A 17,036-nucleotide genomic window follows, 5' to 3' on the forward strand; every position below is an offset into this window, starting at 1 on the left:
ACATAGGTGATAACGTGTAAAAGTAACATCCACACGGATGGCAGGACCCAAGGTTTCCCAGTAGAACATTGCCCAAAGTGTCACACTGCCTCCACCAGCTCGCCTGCTTCATACACCGATCAGGCAACCTGGCACCAGGATGCACTTCTCATAGTGCATCATGATGCCAGGTGTTCCCCAGGTACACAACGCACACGCAGCCAGTCATCTACATTATGTAAAAGAATGCTGATTCATTAGACTAGGCCAATTTGAGCTGCATTAGCTCTTCTGTTGGATCAGCCTCACTCTCCACGTGAATCAATGAGCCTTGGTGCCCATAGACCCTGTCATTTGTTCATCACTGCTCCTTCCTTGGGCCACTTTTGATAGATACTAAACAAAGGCCAGGAGCACCCCACAGTTTTGGAGATGCTCTGACCCAGTCGCCATCATAATTTGGCCCTCATCTTCCCTCAAATCCTTACACCTCTATTTTTCACACCCACTTTTCCTGCGTCTAACATCAATTCTGAGGACTAAATGTTCCCTTGCTCTCTGATATATCCCACCCACTAAGGTGCCATGATGAAGAGATAATCATTGTTATTCACTTCACCCATCAGTGCTTAAAATGTTATACCTGATCTGTGTACGTTTTAACCACAGAACAAGCTTTGTGATATAACAGATTGTTGTATTAAAATACAATTGTGTACTTTTACAATTTAAAAAGATCTTGTCTAAAAAAAGTCACACTCTGTGCAACTGATATAAAGAATAGGTGAATTTAGCTGAATATTACAAAACTGTCTGTTGTGCCACTTTGTGAACATGTTTATTTTGTTGTGGGTGTTTTTAACATTGAAGTTTACTGACTCACTTTCGGGCCCAGCCTCAAGTGGTCATTTTGAGGAATTTCCACATAAAGTTACTATTTAGGGTAAAACAGTACACAAGGGGCAATAAGCAAAAGTGGACCTCTGAACCACTTTTGAAGTGGCTCTCAGTCCTCGAGCTATAAATCTTCAGTTCACTGGAAACATAACGGGCTACACTCTTGCACAATGAGATTCCTTTTTCTTTATATTAGGGAAATAGCCTGGGCAGCGAGTGGCCAGGGAGGAGCCAATTATTCGGTGTAATTGAGTTAACCTGGAACATGAGAGTGAGGAGTGAGGTGTTCTGTTGAAGATGGAGGAGGAGGGAGGAAGGAGTGTGAAAGGATACATTAAGGGTTTTTTTGTATCCCGTAAAACGAAGTGAGAATCAATCTCACCTCTTTGAGGCAACAACAATGGAGACAAGAATCACTTATTTCCTCATTATGAGGCCAGGATGTTTCTGACTGAGTGCCCTCCGACAGGCCAGGAGTCAATTCTGCACTGATATTATTTAATGATAATGCTGGTCTGTAATTAAAAGATCACTTTGGGTCCAACTATTAACACATTTTATGTTTTGTTACCATGGAAATGCTGATTTCTCAGTTTTAATATTTTTATGTTTAAATGAAAGCACAGTGGTCTCATAATTACCAAGCGGTGACAAACAGCCCACTCCACAGGGTACACTATGTTTTCAAATTTCAGAGGGAAAAAAATGGAATATTAATGTTAGCTGTAATCTCTGTTTCAGGGTTAAAGGAAGCCCACAGAGCTTTTATTAAATGAAATATTAGGTGCACCAAGATAGACACACAGGATATTGATAGTGACACATTTATTTCTAACTATAAATTCACATTTTTATTTATGACAGATTGCTTTGTTATCTTAAATGTTTAAAAAGAATGCACTGATGAATGCATGCACACCGGAAGCACTTGTTTGTCAGGCAGCAGGCTTCTTATCTTATCTTTACATGTTTCAGATTTCAGTGTGTTCAAGTTTCGCAGCTTCATAGTGAATTCATCATGAAAATGAACGTATTAAAACAACATAGTTAATGCTGACCTGGTACTGCCACTTAAAATGGACTCAATCATTATGTTAATAAACCAAATATAGTTTCTTATTTGAAATCTTTGAAGTAAAGGAAGTAGGATGTTTAAGGATTTATTATTGCTTCAGTCCTGAATAATCAAATTTTACTTTCAAAGATCTAAAGCCAACCACCCGGATCTGCTAATTTAAGCAGTTGATTGGTTTTGTTAAAACTTGCTAAAGGCCATAAAGAAATTAATAGTAAGAGGATAAAGCAATAGCAGCAGTATTGGCAGTAAAATCAGTGGCAGCAGAAACACCTGCAGCAGGTGTCAAGTCAGCTGAATGAAACATTTGCCTAAAAGGACTTTTTATATGCGGCGCAATATATCTGTAGATCCCAGAATGAATAAAATTATGTAAAAGTTGTCCTTTTACATGATGATGCAGGAGGTTTCTGATCACAACGCAGAAATTTATGTTAATGAGCCTTTTGACTTTGAGAAAAGTCATTTTAATACATATCTTATCGCTGAAACATTCAAATAAACAGAAACAGATTATCAGAGTTTTGTTGCTTTTGTTATACAATCAGTCCCAAACCATTAGCATGTACACTCAAGTCAAAGTTAATTGTTACTTTTTAAGCGTTTTTGCTTTAATTAACTGATAAACAGAAAACCTTTGTTGTGCGATATCAACAAAACTGAAATCTAATCCACTACTGATGAATGTTCAACCGTGTGTTTTGTGAGGTGAAACAAGGACAAACCTGAAGGGACAATGATAATCATACAGTGCCATCCAGTGGTGAAAGGACAACACTGCATATTCGTCACTGGGAACTAAATATTCATGTTTCTTTGCTTAAATTGAACCCAAGGAGTCAGTCGTATGCTTTCCATCTATCTCTTCCTCTCACACTTTTACCTTTGTCTTCTGGATGGCCCTTTTTTTCTTTCTTACTCCTAAAACATTTTTCTTTATGTAGTTTTGCCCTTACAAATTTCCACAAGTTTTAGTTTTTATTACTTTTTTTCTCCCTTTCTTTCTTGAAGTGCTCCCTCGTCTTCTCTTGCTCCATCAGTTCATCAGCCATCCCTCGCTCCCTCCTCCCTTCTCGGTGTATACATATCAGGGCCATTTAGGCACCTCTGATAGAGCATTTTCCTCCCCATACATGATTTATATGGCTCCTTATGGTAATTTGTAGGAGTGTGTGTGTGTGTGTGGTGTTAGCTTAAATCAACGTGCTTGAAATTAAGTGGTGGCTAAGTTGACGCTGGGGCCATTTAGATGTGGAGAAGAGGTAACATCAATCTAAATCTTGACCTGTTTTCTCTATAAGCAACACAATACATGGAAGTTTTTTTGTCAGCAAAGGTAAAAGAAGAGTAAACAAAGTAAAATATGTTGCAGTTTGTTCGAGCACAAAACGTCTTGGTGTGAAAAAGTTTACATTTGCTGCTGCGTATTGTAGACATTCTAAACTCCACTAGCTTTCAGCCTGTATGCGGACCATGCAGATACTCTGAACTGCTACTATGAACGAATGTTGTCAGTCATTTCCATTTGTGGATACTTTTAAATATTAAACACTGATCAAGTTCCTACACAGTAGTTTCAAAGACACGTGGACAGTTGTTGCCCTGTCGATAATGCAGCTCTATGGCAGATTCCAGAGGGTGCGATGAGGAGACGCTTTATGGGGTCATTTCTCCCCTTCAGTCAGACTAATTCAATATGGCTGCTAATTAAATCACTGACATGTCTGCCACTCTGTCTGCATACTGCTAATGCATTATCAATACCTGCCCTAACTGAGGGCGCGCTTCTGTGAAAAGACAGGAAATCGAAGAAATCACGGGGGTCTTTTATAGCTTGCCAGAAGTTGCCGAGAAGGGAGAGGAAGAAGAAGTTTCTTGGAAGTAGATGATGTGAGGAGGAAGATCAGAGTCACATGACGGTCAAGAGATTGGAGGTAAAGGTTCTGATAGGCAGCTTTAATCCACTAATTTCTACATTCCCTCCTCTTCCAATGAGTAACATAAAAATGAGATAAATCATCTGCATTCTCGATACTCTTTATGTTTGAAAGTGGAGAAAATGTCAAGGAGGGTAAGCTCTTAGAATGTCTTTTATTTCCTTAAAAATTGCTATAGGTATTAAATTTGTGGCTTGTTTGTTTCTGACAATAAAAGAAAAAAAATATAGCCACTAATATTAATCTGTTAATCTTTGTTTTTATTAAATATTAAACCCTTTTATGTCACTTTCCTGTCACAATCCAACTTGACTTATCGCACTTTTCACATGTGTTAGACATGAGTAGTTATTACACCTGATTAAAAGACAGAGCAAATAGGGAAAAAAAGAGAGGAAGGGTTGATTTTAATGTAAAAAGTTCACCTAAACTCTTGCTTGAGGCTGTTTTCTAGAGTGGCCGTGAAACGTCAAGCACACCACAGCTGTAGAAAACACCAAGCAAACAGGAAAATGCTGCAAAAGCACACAAAGCTGAAGAAGAAAAACAAAATCTCACAAACCACAACAGAAGTGTTTCTGGGGAGACATCAATGTGGTGGAACAACTGCGGTTTATGACCACGCTTAAAAAAATGGAGGACTCATCAGTGTTGTGAGGGAGAAAAAGGTGCAAACTTGTTTTAATCACATGATTCATGTAATACTGTAGATACATGTCTCCCCAAAAATACTTCTGTTGTGGTCAAAGGAGTTTGCGAAGAAAAAGCGTCTGGACTTCTTTAAGTTGCTTGAAGACGTTTCACCTCTCATCCGAGAAGCTTCTTCAGTTCTAAGGTCAAATGGCCGAGAGTCCCAGATTTAAACTCAGTGGGAGTATCCCCCCAAGGAGGGACAAAGGACCCCCTGGTGATCCTCTAATCACATGCGCCCAGGTGTGAAAGCGGGTGTGGGACCTAATCAGCCAGGGTTTCGGGTGAGCCCATTGTGAAACCTGGCCCCACCTTGTCATGTGAATTCCTGAGGTCAGATGGCCCAGGATGTGAGTGGGCGTTAAGGCGTCTGGGAAGGGAACTCAAAACTGGATTATAGATGGCAGACAGTTGGTGTCGTAAACCACCGCCTCTGTTCAAAGATGGTCGCTCACAGTGGACATAGATGGCCTCTTTCACTCCTCTTTCAAACCATCTGTCCTCTCTGTCCAAAATGTGAACATTGGCATCCTCGAAAGAATGACCTTTATCCTTAAGATGCAGATGGACTGCTGAGTCTTGTCCCGTGGAGGTGGCTCTTCTATGTTGTGCCATGCGCTTGTGAAGTGGCTGTTTGGTCTCGCCAATGTAGAGGTCTGGGCATTCCTCGCTGCACTGTACAGCATACACCACGTTGTTCAGTCTGTGTTTTGGAGTTTTGTCTTTCGGGTGAACCAGTTTGTGTCTGAGTGTGTTGCTGGGTCTGAAGTACACTGGGATGTCGTGCTTGGAGAAAACTCTCCTGAGTTTCTCTGATACACCGCTACATAGGGGATGACAACGTTGTTGCGTCTGTCTTTCTTATCCTCCCTCGCTGGTGTCTGATCTTCTTTTCTGTGTGCCTCTTTGCTGACTTTATGAACGCCCAGTTCGGATAACCGCATGTTTTCAGTGCTTCCTTTACATATGTGTGTTCCTTCTTTTTCCCTTCAGGCTTAGAGGGAACATGTTCTGCCCGGTGGTGTAGGGTCCTAATTACTCCAAGTTTGTGTTCCAGAGGGTGATGGGAGTCAAAGAGGAGGTACTGGTCCGTGTGTGTGGGCTTCCGGTAAACTTCAATGTTGAGGTTGCCAATCTCTTCAAGGTGCACAGCGCAGTCCAGGAAAGGCAAGCAGTTGTCCTTTGTGTCTTCCCTGGTGAACTTGATGTTTTTATCCATGGCGTTAATGTGCGCAGTGAAGGATTCCACTTCTTGTGTCTTGATTTTGACCCAGGTGTCATCTACATATCTGTACCAGTGGCTGGGTACTCTCCCTTTAAAAGAGCCAAGAGCCTTTCTTTCCACTTCCTCCATGTAAAGGTTGGCTACAATAGGTGACACGGGGGAGCCCATGGCACAGCCATGTTTTTGTCTGTAGAAGCCTTCGTTGTATTTGAAGTATGTTGTGGTAAGGCAGAGGTCTAACAGTGTGCAGATCTGATCGGGTGTGAAGTTGGTCCTGTCTTCCAAGGAGCTGTCTTCTTGTAGTCGTTTTCTGACAGGAATTGGAAACCCTTCTACCCTCTCCAATCTTAGAAGAGGTTCACAAGTTTGTGGACAAGGCTCAGCGGGCCCAACACTCTCAAGGAAAAGAAAGACAACGCAGGAAATTTCACACCTTGCTTTCAAAAACCCACACTCCTCAGTCTGAAACCACACAACTCAGAGAAGAAAACACTCCTGAAGACAGTCGGGAGAAATAGGTAAAGAACTTTTCAGACCGGAATCTCACTGAACCTCAAAAGAGGGTTTTAGCCAAAGGACTCAATTTCGCCATTTCTCCGCAACAGTTGCCCGTAGTGGACCTCATCACAGCCACAGAAACCGCCATACGGATTAATAAATTATCACAGACAGAAGCAGAGCAAATCAGGATGAAAGTCTCAGCCACCCTCTCCAGTGCGAAAGTCCCTCCGTCTAACCTTACACTACAAGAAAAGAAGGCCGTCGCTTCCCTGAGCAAAGACCACAACATCACCATATTACCAGCGGATAAGGGAAGGTGCACCGTGGTCCTAAACACAACAGATTACCACACAAAGATCACTACTCTCCTCAGTGACAACAACACCTACGAAGCTTTAAAACGAGACCCCACAAGCAGCTACAAAAAGAAAGTTATAGCTTGCCTTCAAGACCTTGAAAAGGACAAAATCATTCACCGCCTCACATATCACCGCCTTTATCCAGGGGATGCCATACCCTGCATTTATGGACTTCCTAAAATCCACAAGGAAGGGGTCCCACTCAGACCCATAGTCAGTAGCATAAACTCAGCCACTTATAACATTGCAAAACACCTTGCTACCATCCTCGCGCCTCTCGTGGGGAACACCCCACACCACATCAAGAACTCCACCGACTTCACCGACAAGGTCCAGAAACTTACCCTGGATCCAGATGAAACCATGGTGTCCTTTGATGTAGTCTTTCTCTTCACTTGCATACCCACCACGGAAGCAGTGGAGACTGTCAGAAAACGACTACAAGAAGACAGCTCCTTGGAAGACAGGACCAACTTCACACCCGATCAGATCTGCACACTGTTAGACCTCTGCCTCACCACAACATACTTCAAATACAACGAAGGCTTCTACAGACAAAAACATGGCTGTGCCATGGGCTCCCCGTGTCACCTATTGTAGCCAACCTTTACATGGAGGAAGTGGAAAGAAAGGCTCTTGGCTCTTTTAAAGGGAGAGTACCCAGCCACTGGTACAGATATGTAGATGACACCTGGGTCAAAATCAAGACACAAGAAGTGGAATCCTTCACTGCGCACATTAACGCCGTGGATAAAAACATCAAGTTCACCAGGGAAGACACAAAGGACAACTGCTTGCCTTTCCTGGACTGCGCTGTGCACCTTGAAGAGATTGGCAACCTCAACATTGAAGTTTACCGAAGCCCACACACACGGACCAGTACCTCCTCTTTGACTCCCATCACCCTCTGGAACACAAACTTGGAGTAATTAGGACCCTACACCACCGGGCAGAACATGTTCCTCTAAGCCTGAAGGGAAAAAAGAAGGAACACACATGTAAAGGAAGCACTGAAAACATGCGGTTATCCGAACTGGGCGTTCATAAAGTCAGCAAAGAGGCACAGAAAAGAAGATCAGACACCAGCGAGGGAGGATAAGAAAGACAGACGCAACAACGTTGTCATCCCCTATGTAGCGGTGTATCAGAGAAACTCAGGAGAGTTTTCTCCAAGCACGACATCCCAGTGTACTTCAGACCCAGCAACACACTCAGACACAAACTGGTTCACCCGAAAGACAAAACTCCAAAACACAGACTGAACAACGTGGTGTATGCTGTACAGTGCAGCGAGGAATGCCCAGACCTCTACATTGGCGAGACCAAACAGCCACTTCTCACAAGCGCATGGCACAACATAGAAGAGCCACCTCCACGGGACAAGACTCAGCAGTCCATCTGCATCTTAAGGATAAAGGTCACTCTTTCGAGGATGCCAATGTTCACATTTTGGACAGAGAGGACAGATGGTTTGAAAGAGGAGTGAAAGAGGCCATCTATGTCCACTGTGAGCGACCATCTTTGAACAGAGGCGGTGGTTTACGACACCAACTGTCTGCCATCTATAATCCAGTTTTGAGTTCCTCCCAGACGCCTTAACGCCCACTCACATCCTGGGCCATCTGACCTCAGGAATTCACATGACAAGGTGGGGCCAGGTTTCACAATGGGCTCACCCGAAACCCTGGCTGATTAGGTCCCACACCCGCTTTCACACCTGGGCGCATGTGATTAGAGGATCACCAGGGGTCCTTTGTCCCTCCTTGGGGGATACTCCCACTGAGTTTAAATCTGGGACTCTCGGCCATTTGACCTTAGAACTGAAGAAGCTTCTCGGATGAGAGGTGAAACGTCTTCAAGCAACTTAAAGAAGTCCAGACGCTTTTTCTTCGCAAACTCCTTTGACTACGATGACCTGGATGACTGAGAACCTTCACAGACACTTCTGTTGTGTTTTGTGAGCTTTTGGGGCATTTTTCTATTTGACCTCTCAGGGCCACTGTAGTTTTTTTTAAATGTGACACAAACACCAATCTTGTGGGTGAAAGTTGTGTGTTTAATAGGTTCATCCACCACGACTTCATCTTTATATGAACTGCATTCCTTACTTTACCCTGACTCCTTGTAAAATTAATTGAAAATATTTTTTTTAAAAACTAGACGAGATGACAATTTTGTCATTTTTCTTTTCTATTAAGAAGTAACCATAATAGAATTAGTATGCAGTTTTAGCGATTTGTGTTGCTTCCAGCAGGGGGCAATGTTGTCTAAACAAAGGTTTTTCAGGTCACATGTGACTCATTACTGTTTGACTTGTGTGTTAAGCCTGTGTGAGTCCACTCTCTCTCTCTCTCTATCACACACACACAGAGCTTTCCTGTTGTCAGGTGTCAAATGTCAAACTACTAAACTATCATACACACTCGAGGGAGTGTCCGCACAACACCTGGGAAGCTGAGAAATCCCCTCTGCTCAGAGTGAGGACAGTGCTCCGCTAAGGATAAGAAACATTTCTCATACATGCTTATTTTCTTTAACAATTTTCCACAATTGACTTTATATTCATTCCTTTCCCAAAATGACCTCTGAGTGAAACTGTCGGTTCTTGGAATCGCATCTTCCTTCATTATTTGATTTCTGTCTGACAGTTGGGGTTAAAGAGGTTAGACAAAGTTGGTTAACAATGTAATTTAGTTACATTTTGAATATCCACCTGTTACTGATCTTTGTATCTATGTGTAGGCACGAGAGCATTGTTGATAATGAGCAAGTGTCCAGTATAATATTCACCTGGGACTATTTGTTACCACATGAAAAGCTGAATTTCCGTTATTGTGTTGAAGCAGTTATTGTCACCCACTCAGGCCTACCTGCTGTCGCTGGGCGAATGCTAGAGTCAACCTAAAGACTGGCTCTTGGCCTCTGGCTCTTTTGTTGTGGCCATGCTCCTGTTGTTTCATACCTCAACAGCTGTAATGAGAGAGGGAAGGTTAGTTCGAGGGAGGTGGGGGAGGCCTTTTTCCCCCTTCTGTAGGGAAGCTGCTGAGCTTAATGTTTAATAAGCCAGTGGACACAGAAGGAAACCCGATCCTCTCCGGAGAGGGAGGCGTGTGTTTGTGTGTGTCCCCGGCATGCATTTGTTGCATGAGTATCCAAGCGTACTGCATTATTCTCTGGTCAGTGTGTGAATCAGATGAACTGTGTTGATTGGGCTGTGCTGTTATTGACTTTTGTTATTCATCTCAACGCCGGCTAATGTTTCTCCCCAGAGTGCAGCTTCTGAGTAAAGCTCCTTGTGTCACCTTGAATTTTTCCCTACATTTACCTTTTATCTTCTCAAAGTCCAATATTCAATAATTTAAAAAAACAAAAATCACTATTAAATTACATTACCGTATGTTGTTCATTAAAAACATTTTTAGCCTACGTTAGCTTGTTTTAGCTAGTTCACATTGATTTTTCTCAGTACTTATTTGCCTGAATATTTTACAAAGCAGTTAATATAAGGTGCTAAGACAGAAATACAATGGCACAGCTACAGGATGGTTCAGTTTATGCTGCAAACCAGTCTCAGCTCTGGAGGTCTAAAACTGCCTTTGTTATTTAAAGGGGACATGAAACGCTACACTTTAACGGCTAATTTACACCATTAAGCCGGGCTCTCAAAAACTGGCATAGACGTAACTTTGTCTGTGAAGCCGGATTTAAGAAATAAGTGCTTTTAAAAGTTTCAAAAACATGTTTAGCGCCATCTTTTGTCAGTACGGACTGTGATGTCATGTGGTTGATTTGCTGGTTGCGGCTAATAGACTTACATTAGTTTATGCTAACAAGGGACAAAATCGATTACTCGATTACTTTTATGCTGCCCCAGGCTGTAATGATGAGTTTTATGTTAAGAATTGAGGACATGCTGTCCACTTTCACTGTCTGTCTCTTTAGCAGCTGGAGTCCAACACTTTCCTCACCAGGCCGAGTGTACCGAGCAGTGCAATCAGCTGGCAAAGCAGATGTTTGCAGAATGTAATCAGCTCTATTTTATGCAATAAAATATTCTCTTTTCTCAACACAACCAAAAAGTTTACAACATCACAGGTTGCTACATGCGTATCACAACACAAACATAACAGTTTCTTACCGAACACGAAAAATCTCCACGTTACAGTCTCCTCTTAGCTGATGAGATTTCCGATCTTAATCATAAGACACATAGTTACAGTATATATAATATAGGTTTCAATTTTTTTTCCTCTAAACAATCAACACTTTCATTTAGAAACTGCATTTTGTGTTTACTTGTGTTATCTTTGTCTAATATTCCAATTTGTTGAATGATCTGAAACATAAAATGTTCTTAGCCTCCCCTTTGTAGCACACCAAGTACAGATAAAACTGTAGAATTTCGATCAACAAAGCAGACTTAACTGTTAACAGTTCCATGTACCATTGAGCAAGTTATTAGTGTGAATGCTTGAAAAGCATTCACAGTATTGTTCTTCGAATCTTTATTATTATTTTTCCATACGTTTTTTGGACTCTATCTCCTTCAAAACCGTTCAACTTAGAAAAACCATTCAAACACCATTAGATTCCTCTTCTTTTGGACATGTGTGCTTGTATTTTTCTCATTTTTAACATTTATATTTTTAAATTTATTCAACTTTTTTCAACAAAAATTTCCCATGTATTTCAATGGGGAGATCCTTCAAATTCTCCTTCAACTTACTCCTCTTTCAACTGTATCTACTTCCACATACGTTGACATAGAGCCATCATTCAAACTTTAAAACGAAGCCAAGACGTTCAACTATTCAACTTGTATTTATCTTTTCAATATCTATTATACTTTTCTTCAGTTCCAGTTTAAGTTTCATGATGTTTTCATCCGTTTCAGAGTTTATAATGGGTGTGTATGGGACGGAATGTTGGGGCTAGAGTGAGACAGCTCAACTGCTAGAGTGAGAGGAGGGGGGGAATTAATCTTAAAATCTTTTCTTAAAACTGCTGCTGTGTCCACAATGTTCGCTCTACAGCCATCATTTTACCCTCAAAACGTAGCCATCGCTGTCCTCTTTCATCCAATGTGTTTATTATTGTAATAGGTGTTATGGTTCTTTCATAAATGTCACCAATGCACAGCCTCCTCCCTCCAACTCTTCCATAGACTCCAATGTTAAAATGGCTCAGAAGGTTTGTCTGAAAATCAGAAGTACAGGCTGCCTTTACACTGTCACCACGTCCATATACTAAACTCCACAGGCATGAAAACTGAGAATTAGGTAGACTAGACATTGCTGCCGCTCACGGTGAAAGAATTTTCTCAATACGACGTGTACTTTTCATTTGGGAGCGATTTGTTTCGGGCTGACTTTTCTGTTCATTTTAAGCAGCAAAAGTGAGGTGCATGTCTGTGAGCGTGTGTATGGAGCCATTGGGCGCAATCACTATAGCAACCAGGCTCACACCTGCCTGCCTAATGAGCTCTGTCTCTCACTGTGCCAAGATTCATCTTAAACACTTCTCTTTCAACTGCTGCTGTGTCCACAGTGTTTGCTCTACAGCACAGGTGTCAAACTCCAGGCCTCGAGGGCTGTTGTCCTGCAGGTTTTGGATGTGACCTTGATCCAACACAGCTGATTTAAATGGCTAAATTACCTCCTCAACATGTCTTGTAGTTCTCCAGAGGCCTGGTAATGAACTACTCATTTGATTCAGGTGTGTTCACCCAGGGTGTTATCTAAAACCTGCAGGACACCGGCCCTCGAGGCCTGGACTTCGACACCCCTGCTCTACAGCCATCATTTTACCCTCAAAGCGTCGCCATCGTTCTTCTCTTTCCAACAGCGTGTCTTTCAAAGCTCAGAGATGTAAGCCTTTAAAACTGTGTGGATCCAAGTGGAGGGATCACATTTTAGTCATTCAGTGATTCAAAGAAAACGAACTTTTAATATTCATTCAGATGTTTTCTGACTCTAAATTTTCTTTTCTCATTTCTTATGTTTTTCTAATTTACAATTAAAATATTTTCAGCTTTTTTCCAACTTCTTCTCTGTGGTTGTCAGCTTTTAGAAGTTCAGCACTTTTGTTTTCAGGTGCAAATTTCTGTATTTTTCATCTCGTTTAACATTTTTAACTTAAAATTCAGCAATTAATTCATTTCAGTGCATACATTCAGATTCAAGCATTCACACTGCAGTTTCTTCAGAAAATGCACTTTCTAGTTTACATTTAAAACTTTTTCAGCTATTTTCCAACTTCTTCTGTGTGGATGTCAGCTTTTAGCAGTTCAGCACTTTTTTTTTTCAGGCGAAAACTTCTGTATTTTTCATTTCATTCAAAATTTTTAACTTAAATTCAGCAATTAATTCATTTCAGTGCATACATTCAGATTCAAGCATTCACACTGCAGTTTCTTCAGAAAATGCACTTTCTAGTATTGTTATACAGATTCTATTAATATTGCACCACAACGTATCAACAGTACAAATACAATGGAAATCATTTACAGCTGATAAGTTGTTGTAATTTGGCTTTTTAAATACTTTTTAAATCAGAAAAAAAATTATTGTTTACACTTTAGATGTTTTGGTAATTCCAGTTATTTTATTTGATTAATTGATGGTCATTTTTTTATGGGTAAGATGTTATAATACGCCTATTCACTCAGTGACTAACTCCATCTCCTAAAAATCATCTTTAATTCAATTCAGTTCAATTCAACCATATTTATATACAAATGTACTGAATTTAATCGAATTAAAGAACAAAACCTAACAATTTCCTATGAGCAAGCACTTGGCAACAGTGAAGGAAAAACTCCCTTTAAAATGGAAGAAACTTCTGGTAGAACCAGGCTCAGGGAGTGTGGCCTCTGCCGTGAGCAGTTAGGGGCGAGGATAAATGTATATATGACTAAATATTAAAGCAAACATCCCCTAAAACAGATGTTTAGGCACTGAGAGTAACTCTCTGGTTACTCTCTGGTCTTCAATTATTTACTAATAATACTTAGTTGTATATAACTTTTATAGGAGACAGAAGTGAAGTCAGTTAAGTGATAGTCTAAGCACCCAGGTGTGCATCTTTTTCTTTTAGGGCTTTACCTCTATCATGTTTTCATTTTGGGCCTCTGGTAACGCTGGTCTCCTTTTCATGTTTTTCTTGCAGATTTCCCTGGAGTGTCTTTTTTTGGGCCTGAGAATTATCTGGTTTGATAATGTTGGACTGTTTTTCTTGACTTGACTGTTGTATTGTTTCATTTTGGGTCTGAGATCTATCTGGTCTGTCTCTTGCAGAGATTGCTCTCTGCTGCAGTACGATCTTCACTTGTTTTTCTTCTCTATGATTTCCAGGTAGGAAGCTTTGGTTTTTCCAGTTCTTGTTTTAAGTTTTGTGCCCTCAAATCCTTTTTTGACAAAGGGCCTCACTGGTGCAGAGTTTGGTTTGAACTCACAGCAGGCTCTTTGTTCTTGTTCTTTGCATTTTGCCACTTCCACTCTAGATTTCTTTTCATTTTGAGGAGCTGCTCATGGAGTTGTTCGATCTCCTCATGCTGCTTCTTACATTAGATCTCCAACTCAGCTTCTCTGGTTGTTTTCAGCTCTATGAGAGTCTGTGTGTGGAGCATCTGTAGTGTGTTTTGAAGCCTCCACACTCACCTCCACAGCGGTGTGTTGCCGTCTTCCACAAGAGCTTGAACTCAGGTCTGTTTCTGTGAGCCTCTCCCAGTTGTTCATAGAGCTCAAGAATTTTCTCTGCAGCACTTTAACTGCAGGCGAAGCCAATCATGCATTTTGGACTTGACAGCTTTGTGATTTGCAGCTACCATTTTATAGTGAATTATTTTCAGCACGTGCTGATACTCCTCCAGTTAGAATCTCAGTGCAGTGATCTCATCTCTCATACTAGATGGAGGTCTGCCATCATTGGCTATAAAGTGGGCATTGGGCTCTGGTTGCCACGGACCATCAATGAGTATTAAATTGGGATTGGGCTCTGGTTGAGCTGGGGCTTGTTTGAACCGTTTGACTGCCCAATCCAAATCACTTTAGAGTATCTTTCACAGGTAAGACTGAGCAACTGCTTTACAGTCAAATCCTGTTACGTGAAGTTAACACTCTATACAGAGTTCAGGAAGCCACATGAGCTTGTTTTCTTCTGTGCTAGACAATAAAATTAATCAAACAATTAAAAAATTATTTCTTTTTTGAGTGAGCTCAACCAAACATTTCTGGGTGCTAGAATAAGAGCCCTTTGTTTGAATCTCACCGTTTGTTGCCTGTCAAGATTTTGAAAAGGCTGTCTTGTGATGTGTGTGGTAGTTTGGTTACCAATGTTTTACCTGCATCATTTGATCCCAGCTATCACTAGCTTACACTGAAGAACAAAGAAGGGCTGATAATTCCCTTCAAGGGGAGTCGATGTGCATGAAGTGAACTGTTACAGTATGTTGTAAACTGTTGAGATTTGCTTGAGAAGAGAAAGATGTTGTTATTGCACAAAATAGCGCTGATTGCCACACGTCACCTGGCTCAAACAGGCTCTCCCACACACAGTCCTCATTTATAATGTTTTACAAGTGCTTTACAATCCTGAACATTATAACAAACAGCTGGATTTTCCCGTTTGAGTGCAGCTAGCCAAACAATGACCAATCACTTACTGCTAAAGAGACAGTAAAGTGGACAGTATATCCTCTGCTTCTTAACTTAAAAGTCATTGTTAAAGCCAAAAACAGCACAAAAGTGATCCCCTTAAACTGATCTTTAGTTTTAAAGTTATCGATTCTGTCACTTGTTAGCTAACACAAGCTAATGAAAGTCTATTGACTGCAACCGACCAACCACAAGGTGTCACAGTTTGTACTAACAGAAGATGTGCTAAATATGTTTTTAAAACTTGAAGCACTTATTTCTTAAATCCAGCTTCACAGACAGAGCTATATCTATGTCAGTTTTTGTGAGCTCGGCTCTATGATGTAAATTATCCTTTATATGTGTAGCGTTTCATGTCCCCTTTAAAAATCTACATTTTTCTCCTACGCTTTGGCAAATGAAGGGACAATATATGAAGCAGATTTATGAATACATCTCCTAACTGGAAAAAAAGAATGTAATTTGCAATATTTAGGTACATGATCTGGCCAAAAATATATGAAGACAGTTTGGGGGTTGTTGGTCTGCGATGCCATCTTGCGTTATACTACATTACACCTGCAACATGAATGAGCATCACAGCTAACTGTTCACATTAACTCACTTTTCTGCTTAGTTTTAGTGGTGGAGTTAGAAAGTTTGGTTTCTGCTTAAAATCCGATCAAATAAAAGCAAATCAGATTAATAACAGTTCTAGCGTATATCTACTGAGTGCTTAAGGATTTCATATTTCCTAAGCTTATTTTCTTAAAGTGGAAGAAAAGCAGGAACTGATTTTTCTGCTCAAAGTGAAAAGTGAACCTTTTTTTAAGCAGCTGCAGGCTGACTCATTGTATTGTTTTCTATTCATCCTGGCACATTGAAATTGCTTCTGTTGTTTCATCTCTAATAGTGCAATGACCTTCTAGCTCCAAGATGTTTGCTTCCTGTCTTACAGTTGAGATCCTTTTAAAATGAATCATGTCCGTTTCTTTGTGTTTCTTTGCTTTCATTCCATATGGATTATCTGTATTTTTCCAGCAAAGATAAACCGGATACATATAGATGAGGACAGAAGTGTTAGCCCCTATAGGAAAATTGCATCATCTTTTTAAAGTATTTCTGAAGTTTTGTTAAACAAAGCAAGACATTTTAACACCATGTCTCCCGAGCAGTCCCAGCCCATTCTTCTTTGGCAAATCTCTCAACATCCTCCAGATTTGGATGGTCTTCTGGTGTGGACCGTTCACCCCAGTGGGATTTTTAGTGGGATTCAAATCAGGGCTTTATGCTTTTTTCTTGTCTAGGCCAGTCAATAACATTCACTTTGGTCTTGTGTTCTTCAACAGGAGTGATGTATATTTTGGGTTGTTGTTGTGTTGGAAGACAAAGCAAAGACCCACACAGATTTTGTGCCAACTGTTTGATGCTTTCTTTCAAAATTTCCACATATTCTGCTTCCTGTATGATTCCTTCCACCTTGATGAAATTCCCAGTTTCAGACACACTGCATAATACTCCCACCACTGTGTTTCACTGTGGGGATGCTGTTCTTTGGGCTTGCCTCTCCTTTCTTTCTCTAAACATAAGCAGCATCTCTGTAGCAAAGAGCTCTAGCTGAGTCTCATCTGACCAAAGGACGTGCTTCAAGTCTGCATAATCTTTCTCCAGGTCATCCTTAGCATATTTCAGTCTGACTTGAAAGTTTCTCTTCTGCAGAAGTGGACTTTTTCTTGGTCT

This window comes from Oreochromis aureus, linkage group 19 (assembly GCF_013358895.1).
Source record: "Oreochromis aureus strain Israel breed Guangdong linkage group 19, ZZ_aureus, whole genome shotgun sequence".
In the NCBI taxonomy this organism is placed as follows: Eukaryota; Metazoa; Chordata; class Actinopteri; order Cichliformes; family Cichlidae; genus Oreochromis; species Oreochromis aureus.